Source organism: Emydura macquarii, unplaced genomic scaffold (assembly GCF_026122565.2).
Source record: "Emydura macquarii macquarii isolate MOO-44397 ecotype Brisbane River unplaced genomic scaffold, CSIRO-AGI_Emac_v2 contig_2452, whole genome shotgun sequence".
NCBI classification, from domain to species: domain Eukaryota; kingdom Metazoa; phylum Chordata; order Testudines; family Chelidae; genus Emydura; species Emydura macquarii.
Window position 1 is genome coordinate 284304 of NW_027132589.1, and position 10239 is coordinate 294542.

The window sequence follows — 10239 nt, forward strand, 5'->3', positions numbered from 1 at the left end:
TTCACTGGAGCAATGCCAGTTTACACCAGCTCGGGTTCTGTCCCAATTATCTGTAAATGTCTGTTTAGTGGTGTTCAATATGTTTTATGAATCCATTACAAGACAGATGGCTAAAGATTCCATTTGAACTTCTTGGAAAACTCAGCTCTCTTTTGAAGCTAGTGGCTGGGCAACAACATTTTTATTTTTATTACAAGAAAGAGACTACTACTTTTGTCTGAAGCAAAGTCAAGTTTGAGATAACCTTGCTTATTGACAGCCAGTCCAATGAAAAAGAAAATTAAATGTTCAAATGCACTTTTTAAAGCTTTGTAAATAGTATAGTCAAACTTACAGGAGGAGGTAGTTTTAAAAAACTGAGGTTTTCAATTTACTCCACAAGTAGACTCAGTCATTTCAGTTTGTTTTTAGAACACCATCAGCTGATCATATCATTGGCGTTGCCTCATTTAATCCATAATAATATATTCATGTGGCAATTGATTTAAACATGGCATGATACATGCTTGATGTGATTATACAAGCAAATGGAGATATTCACATACTCCCATCCCATGCTTTGATCCACATGATAGTAATGACAAAATGATAGTGTGATTGCATTTCATGAGAGACCTCCTGAAACAGTTTTTTTTAATTAAACAAATGTTGTAAATAGCATTAAATGATTTTTCACAATCTGAGGCTGGGAGCGGGGTTGGGGATGGGGAAGAGAGACCCTTTATAAGCAGTCAGATTCTGCATTGTGTTCTCTCCCTCACAAAAGAAAGAAACCACCCCGTGGTTTTCCTAGGGAATTTAACCAAATAATTATGTTAAAGCATATTGCTGAATTAACTAGATTCTTGGTTTGTTTATTTGCAGAAAAACTGCCGCATGGTTACTGCTGGTAAGAAATTTGGAGATATCAGCAGTTCTGGTGCTTTGACCTTGTGATGACTTGAGGCTTTTACTAAGTGGACCAACACCACTTGAGCTGCAGGAAAAGTCTCAGCATTGCTGAGCTGCTTTTTCTTGATTCAGCTTGCAAAAGAGGAAAACAACTGCGGCAATTCACAGGAAGGTGTTTCAGCCAGAACACCATGTAATTTGTGTCTGTGATTGCTATGCTAGTTTGAGTTCAGAATATTATCTGTCTTGTCATTGCTTTCTTGATTTAGCTATTGAGGGATCTTGAGGTTTAAATAACACTAGCTCTTTCTCATCTCAGCCCAGCAAGCAGAAGATCATTGCATTACAACTGTAGTTGGAGCTGATTTGAGATTAAAACCTAAAATTGCTTTTTTTAAAACAGCTGGCTGTACATTTAAAGCTGTGTGTGTGTGTTGGAGATTAAAGATCTGATTATCCTCTCATAATGGAGTTAACAAGGACTAACCCCACTAAAGTTAAAAAAGCTACACCAGTGTATTAACAGTGTCACTGACAAAAATCAGGCTTTCAGTGTGCTTAGGATGCCTTTAGAGTATGCTGCCTACAGGATTGCCTTCAGTGTTTCCTAGCACACTGGTACTGTTTTAAATTCAGTTGGGTTAATTGAAGTAGGTAATAACACACAAGAGGATATTTTGTTATCAGGACACCCAGATTCTCATCTCAGATACACTAGTGTAAATCCAGTGTTACACCCTTGACTTCAGTAGAGAATGACTTCAAATCAGTTACTTTGGATTTATGCCAATGTAACTGGGTAACTCCATTATAATCACTGGAATTACACTGATGCACAACTCATTTGTGAGAGGAGAATCCGTCCCCTAATCCTCACAACCCCAAATGTCCTGTTTGCTGCTAGGAAATGGCTCAAGCTTGCAAAAAATTCAGAATATTTTCTATTGCTTCTCCAGACTGCAAGTTGTTCTGATACATGGCTAGACGCAGGACTGAGAGTCATTACCTGAGAGTCATACAATAGAGTCTGTACTCTATTCCCAACATGGTGTGACCATGGGCAAGTCACCTAATCAGCCTGAGCCTCAGTGGTCCCATCTTTAAAATGGAGATAATAACACTTCCTTTTGTATAGTGCTTCTTGGGATGATTTAGTTGGGGTTGGTCCTGCTTTGAGCAGGGGGTTGGACTAAACAACCTCTTGAGGTCCCTTCTAACCCTAATCTATGATTCTATGACAAGAAAAATACAAAGTATCCTTATTATTTTACTTTATTATACTGAAATATTGTTGTGGTTTGGGGGGCTTTTTGTTTGTTTTGTTTTTGACCAATCAGTTTCTAAAAGCAACATGTCAACACAGTCCAGTCTACTTGTTACAAGGCAGAAGGATAAAGGCCAACTCAATTTAACATTAGAATGAAAATAATCCCCACATAATGTGTCATATCTTTGCCCTTATGAAGTGAAGTTTGTATATACAATTTCGAGGAAGGAATCCAATGCATACATGTATTGGTCAGCATGCATATGACATCCCTGACAGCCAATTACAGAAATCAAATGTTGTTCAGAGTTCTAAAGCTGTTTCTTTATAGATATTTAGGTCTGCACCTTCAAGTCATTTGAGTGAAGGTTGCAGAATTGGGATCTTAATGAACGCTAGTGTGCTGTATTGCACACTGCAAATACTTGCATACATACAGCAACGTAATTATCATAATACAATAAAAGAAGAACCAGGAGAGCGTAGAAAGCGCTGTCCATTTTGACTCCTCCTAACTTCTGTTTAAAATCCTAGGGCCAAATCCTTAAGCCCAATTAAAGGATTAGAAAGCATACCTTATAGTGATAGTGTCAAAGAGTTAAATCTATTTATCTTAAAGAAGTTAGTGTGTGTTGATTATAGGCAATAAGTATCTAGATGTGGAACAAATATTTAACAATGGGTTCTTTAGACTAGCAGAGAAAGGTATAACACTGTCCAATGGCTGAATTTGTCTAGCTTCAACTTCCAAAATGGGAATAAGGCATACATTTTTAAAATGAAGTAATTAACCATTAGAACATCTTACCAAGGGTTATGCTCGATTCTCCATCATTGACCATTTTAAAATCATGATTGGATTTAGGCAATACTTTGGGGATATTCTGTGGCCTATGTTACACAGAAGCTCAGACAAGATTATCACAATGGCTCCTGGCCTTGGAATCTGTGAATCAATCTTCCTACCTAGTCCTAACTCAAATGAACTCCCACTAGCAGCAATGGGCGTTTGTCCGTGAAAGTACTGAATAAAATCTAAGCAAGGGAAAGCAGGATTTTGCCTGTCAGCTGCTTATTGTCAGTCACTATTCTCCTTTGTTTATGCAAAACAAGTGTGAAAGTTACTAGAACACCTTTCTGTAAAGCTGCTGTTCGGACTACACACAAGTTCCTTGATCCTGTTAGCAGTTTATATGATAAACAACTCAGTGATGAGACTAAAAGCAGCAGGCTAAAACTGGAATGTTGAAATCTCACTTACACACTTCAAGGCCAGTATTGTGTAGTTTTTTCCTTAGTGGTCTTTTATGTAACTTGTATGTAATTTGGAATCTGTGTGACTATAGTCGTATAACCACTGCCTGCTTTTCATACGAAATTCAGCTGATGGCATTTGGTGTTTCTGGGGAGTAAAGATGATACATACACTTGAGTAATAATTAAGAACTAGATAGTGCCTTAAAAAAACCGACCCATATTAGCAGGATGCAGAGGAATTGCACTGAGACTAAGTCAGCCACAATTCCTCCAGTGCTGATAGGGGACTGTAGTCTCTGCTACCCTCTTTTACAGGGAACAGAGTTCACTACCACCACCCCCTCATATGGGCGTGCACACATACACACACAGCTCCTGTGGCTAATCTGACAGCTGTAGGACCCCAACATTCTCCACACTCTTTGGGAGGCTAGTACCACTGTCAACATCAGTCTAAAACATTTTTTTGAGTTCCATAAGCCCAAGACAGATTGGGTCTAGACCATTTTAGGGTGCAACGTAGGGGAGGGAAGCATCTTTTATTCTCTCCTTTCTATGAACATCTGTGCAGGGCCAGATCCAGTGTGGATCCTAATATTGTAAATATACTAAAGGGACTTGACTTTCACTCAGAGGTTAAAATTCAAGGTAAAGGCCACGTTCTAAAGTCTTGTCTATGCTAGCGTTTCTTTTAAAAGTTCCTACTGTCGCATTGTCTGCAGTGCACCTCCGTCGGTTGTGGCAATGGTGGAAGCTGTGGGGTAGCCAGGCTGTTAACATCTGATGGAGTTTTAACCAAGGGTCATCTAGACCTGTTATCCATGAGGTTATCAGACATATATTTTATCTCGCCTGCTGTTGATTTACATTAGTGTTTCTACTGCTGATGAAGCTGCACCAGCAACAGAGTACCAATGTGACATATGAAGGAAAATGGTAGTGTAGCCTAAATCACTGATTTGAGTCATGTGACTCAGAAAATCTGCTATTATGTTATGTGTGCAAATGGAGTAATGGATATATTTATTTATATACTTAGTGTATCTTGCAATGAGCACTATATATTGCAGGTTAGGTTCCAACCCAAAGCACAGTTGCAGATCCACCTTCGAAGACAGTAACTTCTACTGTCATGAATTCAACAAGGAATTCAAGAGATCTACTTCTTCTTCACTCATAAAACTGTTAGGGCCCTGGCCAGACAAATTAGGACACATCTGCCCTGCCCCAAGCTGTTCATAGTCTCATTTGCACATGCCATTTTGAATACAATTTGTATTGATTTAATTATTATCCCATAGTTATTGAACAAAAATGTATTTTGTAATAGCTGTGTTTTTGCAGTCTGTTATATTTACATTAACATAGCTATGTACCTCTATTTGGGATGGGGGAACCAAACAGCTGTATTTTTAAAAAATCCTACCCTCAAATGTGACTGTTCAGCTCCCATGAACATCAGTGAGAGCCACATATGTGCAGCTAAAGGTTTAATTTGGTCCTCAGAATCACAAGCATGGTATAGTGTGGGGGAAAATAACAGCACTGTTGTCAATGTTGTAACACAGATTTTATTTCTGGAGTTTAATATGAGACAATGAGGAGAAATGCCACCTGTACATAGCTTTCATTATGATTAATAACAAATGGCTTAAATAACTCTTAGTAATCATTAGTGGTAATAAAAGTGTGTCTTATAAAAATGTTGCCAGAGACATTCATTTGTTTTCTGGCTGTTGAAACTGTAGTAAAATTATACTGACACATAACTTATTTAGTAGAGTTTCTAAAGGACAATTCTGTCTCATTGCACTTTGAACAGCATGCTGTCTTGTTTTGTTTTTTGTTCTGGTTTGTTCGTGTCTTTATTACCTAACATATAACTGTTATGGATTGCTATATTAAATTATTCTTTGGTTCAACACATCATTTTTGATTTTATACTAGGTTAAGAAAATGGATTTTAAAAAACTAGCTGAGTAAGTGAGTGTCTGTGTGTTTGCTTATTGGTGTTTTCATTGTATATTGCTTTTAGAGATTTCATGTGGAAACTGTGAATTCCTGTCGTTGATAACAAGTTGGGGTGCAAAGGGCACCTTCCTAGCTGTGGTTATTATATTCAGCTGTATATCTACAGATGGGCAGAGATGGCTTCAGCTACTGCAGTTGAAACCAGGGAACAGAGTGGAGGAGAAGCATCAGTAACGGTATGAAGGACAAAGGTGTCAAGATGCAGCATCCAGTTTTGTATGCTCACACCTTATCCCAAAACAGCAACACCTTTTCTGGGTGAATAAATTTAAGGGCCGGGTCATGGGAACTACATTGATTTAAATCAGCTGAGGAACTGGCCCTAAGCTGGATGATGGAGAGGAAAACAACATCCATTTGTGTATGTAGACAACTCTAGGAATAATATTACACAGTAATTATTAGGAGGGGCTAATCAGTGGGAAGTCATTGCGAGTTAGGGGCACTCCGTGGGCTCTCAAGGGTGCTCAGTATCTGAGAAGATTGAGGCAATACAGTACTTTCCATGTTCAAGCACTGTCTGACAAATGTTCTCTAAGTAAGCCTCAGAGTGGCACTCTGAGTTAGAAATTATTATTTCCATTTTACAGATGAGGCAGAGAAATAATGTGACTTGCCTGAGATGAGTGTCAATTAGTCGTAAAGTTGGGATTAGAATCAAATGCACCCTGGTTATCAATTCCAGACTCAGTCCTTTAGACAAAATACTGGTAGCCTCTCAACTTGTTACACATGGTGAATATCCTGGAAGATATGAGTGAGGATCCATGAGTTTTAGTAAAAAAAAACCAAAACAAAGAAGACTGAACATAAAATTATACTTAAAAAGAACCTGTAGCCATTTGTTTACCATAGCATTTTAACAGTGCACATGGCAGGAGACCATGTGATAATCTGAATATTGCAATAGCAGCTGAATCTTTTTATTAAAATTAGCACTTTTCAGATGCTTTCTGGCAGCAGCTTCTGTATGTTACTGAGCTGAGACATTAAGTTAAATTCTGCTTTCGGTTGGGCCCATACAATAATATCAATGCAGTTTCACAGATCTAAATGAGATCAGTATTTGGTCCCTCTTTTATAACACTACCAGTATGGAAGCAGTTTCAGAAATAGTAAAACCAATTCCTGCTAGGCTTGAATACTGGTTTAATGATCAGAAAAAGAAGCTTTACTGTTTAATATTGCAGGAAACTCATTTGAATGATGAACTAGTATATGTATTTTTGCAGTAGTTAATCCAGTAATATAACAGGCTAGAAACTCTACTATCTCCGTTGTTTGCAGCTCTTGGTGCTTGCTTCAGAAATTAATGATGGTCTTCAACAAAATGATGCACCTTCCTCCCCCACCAGCACTTTTCAGTTGCTAATGATATGTAGTGATTTAAATGCTTCTCACTTTGTGAACTTGCAGTACAGGATAGCAAGCAAAATGAGTGCAATTTTCCCTAACATCAAAACCCATGGCAGTGATAAATTCACACTAATGTTTCAAACTCTGTTAAAACAATTCATCCTTACTGCCCCCAGAAAGAATGCTGCATCTTTACACATCATTTTGCATCATCCTCAATATGTAGCTCTGATTATGTATAGTGTGAATGAGACGTACATTACATGAATCCATTTAGCCACATTAGACTGTCAATTTCACCTTCCATGAAGGCTTATAGTTCAGCAAATACCTGTCTATTTAAAATACTAGATGAAAACTGCATCAAGGTATTTGTTTGTAAATATGTTGTCTTGCTACATTGTTAAAGTCACTAAACTCACACATGATCACGCTTAGATGCAGTAATGCACATGTTGTATCCCATATAGCAAAATTTTCTTAAAAGTTTGACAGTAGGTATAATAGAGCTAGGACTAGGAAATGTGTGGATGCTTACATAACACATAATTTTGTTTTCAAAATATGGTTTTGTAGATGAACACTTGTATCTTACGGTATGTGTTGCATTGTGAATAATATAGAACAATAATGTACACAAATTATAAATTTTAGAATAAATACTGATTTTGTTTACTCTGAGGTTCTTTGGTTGGCTGTCATTATTTAATGTGTCTGTCCATTTTTGAGCATCAGAAAAAAAGACGTGCTCTTTTTCACATGCAAGCTACAAGGTAAATAAAGAGTAACCTGCAGCAGAGGCAAGCTTAGCGAGCTGCCTAAACAGAATATCCATTTTTGGCTTTTCTGTTAGAGTCTCAGCTCCCTCAGCAAGTACAGCTAGGATTTAACTTAAAGTCCATTCAAGTCAACAAGCACCTTTCCATTGATTTCAGTGGGCTTTGGATCAGGTTTTGCTGATGGGGGAGGGGAATCCTTTTATTATTTAAAATACTCTAGTGACTTAAGCTGAACAAATAATTGGGGTTTTTTTTTGGTTGAGTGGCTGAGCCAAAACATTTAAGGAAACCATTTTTTTAATTTCAGTCCGCAACTGTTGTGGGTTTTTTTCCACCAAAACAAAACAAAACAAAACAAAACAAAAACAAAAAATGCATTCAGATGGAATGAAACCTTTAAAATGTCATTCGGAAACATTTTGAAAGGAAAGTGTGTTTCAAATGGGTTAGTTTAGAAAGTGCCAAACTATATACATTTTTCCACACCAAAAAAAAAAAATCCTCATTTTGTATTCCTCAAAGTAGTTGTTGAATTCAGCTCCAATTAGCAAATAGGGTCAGTGTCACAGGGCAGCTGCTGTTCGTGGATAGTCTGAGCCAGAGCAGGTGAGCCCAATCCAGCTAATTAAAGAGGCCTGCTACACCTGAGCCCATAAAGGGCTGCTAGCAGGCAGCTGGAAGGCCTTAGACAGAGTGAGCCCTAGGGAGGGGAAGCAGTACTGGAGTGGAGTCAGTGCTAGCGGCTGTGGTGCATCCCTTGAGCAAGGGACCAGGGAAGCAGAACTGATTGAGGCAGGGAGGCTGCTAGAAGGTCGAGTGCCAGAGACCCCTGAGTCAGGTGGCCCTAAAGCCTGCTACCAAAGATTGAGTTAAGACTGTTCGTTAACTTTGGTTATGAAGCCTTCTTTGAGACTCAGTGTGGCATGCTTTGGAGCCAGGGGAGACGTCACAGCCCTGGTGAGTCATCCCAAAACTTCTTTCCCCCCCCCCCCGCCCCCCCAGTGAAGTAACTATTTGACTAAAAAAATGCCATTCCACTCTGCTAGTGCCTAGCCCCCATACAGGCCAGTCTGTTGCACTCTTCTCCATAAACTCCTACGTTTCATAGCAACCAAGAAGCCCACTTCTTGATTATTTGGGCAATAGATTTTAACCTTAAACTGGCAGAGAGCTTACCTAATGTAAATCAGAAGACTCTCTTCTGTGCGAGTTGGCGCTACCCTACATTTTGAGTGACTCAACCAGTAACAGAAGTAAATGGGCAAAAGCAAAACAGGAACATTTTATGGGCAAAGGGGAAACACCACAAATGTAGAAATAAGGGGTGATGACCTCTCATGGACACTTGACATCATAGTGAAAGCTAAGAGTTACTTTTTCTGCACAGCTCATTCATAGTACTGATCGCAACTCTTTTGACATTACTGTGCAAAGGACTCAACACTGCTTTCCTCACACGTGACCACTCCCGTTTGATGTCAATAGGAGTGTTGGCAGAGCACTGCAGGACTGGCCCAACCAGACAATATGAGCCCATTGAATTAATTTGTAAACCAAATAAAATACTTCGTATTTCTATCACACTTTTCATCTTGTGATCTCAGCCCTCTTCACAAACAGTTAATGTAGCTAGAGCCACTGGGCACTATGCCAGTAGAGTGTGGGGGTTGGAGGCACTCTGGAGGTGAAATCTTCAAACACAGGATCAAGGTGCAGGCCTAGAATAGCATAGGCTGGAATAGCTGCTGCTGCTCTTCTGTAAAAGTCACAGGGTGCCGAGGCCACCGTTCAGATCAACAGAGCTACCCTGATTTACACAAGCATGGATCTGGCTCAAAGTGGCTTGTGAAACTCCACAAAGAAAGTCACCAGGAGAACTTGAAGCAAAAGGTTGGAGATCTTTCTCCAAGTTCCATGAATAATCCAGATTGCATGCCCTCCCACATATGCTTTTAAAACCTAAGGGAAAAAATATTTCTTCTCTTCCTCCCCTCCTCTTTCTCTCCCTGTTTCTCCCCCCCCTGGAAAATTACTACCAGACTATTCAGCAGTAATGATCCTAAACCCTATGAGTGACTATAATGATGCAAGAGCATATTGGGGTATTGCCGTTTTAAACCCTGATTATGCACTGGGACAAAACAAGTGTTTGGACATGTCTGTCCATGTGGAGTCTCACTGAAGTCCATAGGACTCTGTGGAGGTGCAAGGGTCCATGCTAATGCCTGCCAGTGTAGCATTAGGGTCTTATATTTTTGCTAACTTTTTTAATAAAGACTGTTGCTATGTCTCAGCTTTAGGTGCCTTCAACCTGCCCTAATGAGTTTCTTTTGGAAATATTGGTACTTCTGCACTGTAGGTAATGATGATAGTTAACAAGGAAGACATTTACTATAGTATTCAGTCAGCTGGCCTTTTACACACACATTCTCTCTCTAATATATATATTAATGTGCCACAGGCAAAAATAAACATATAAAATAACCGCTCCCTGTATATATCTGCAGAGCAAACCCACATTTTTAAAATGGGTTCACTTAAGTGCATATGGTTAAAAGTATGTTGACTACAGGGAAAGAAGCCCAACACAGGACATTCAGAATTCTTCATTAACTGATTTGATAGTTGAACCTTTCTTTTCCTCAATTATTTCAAACA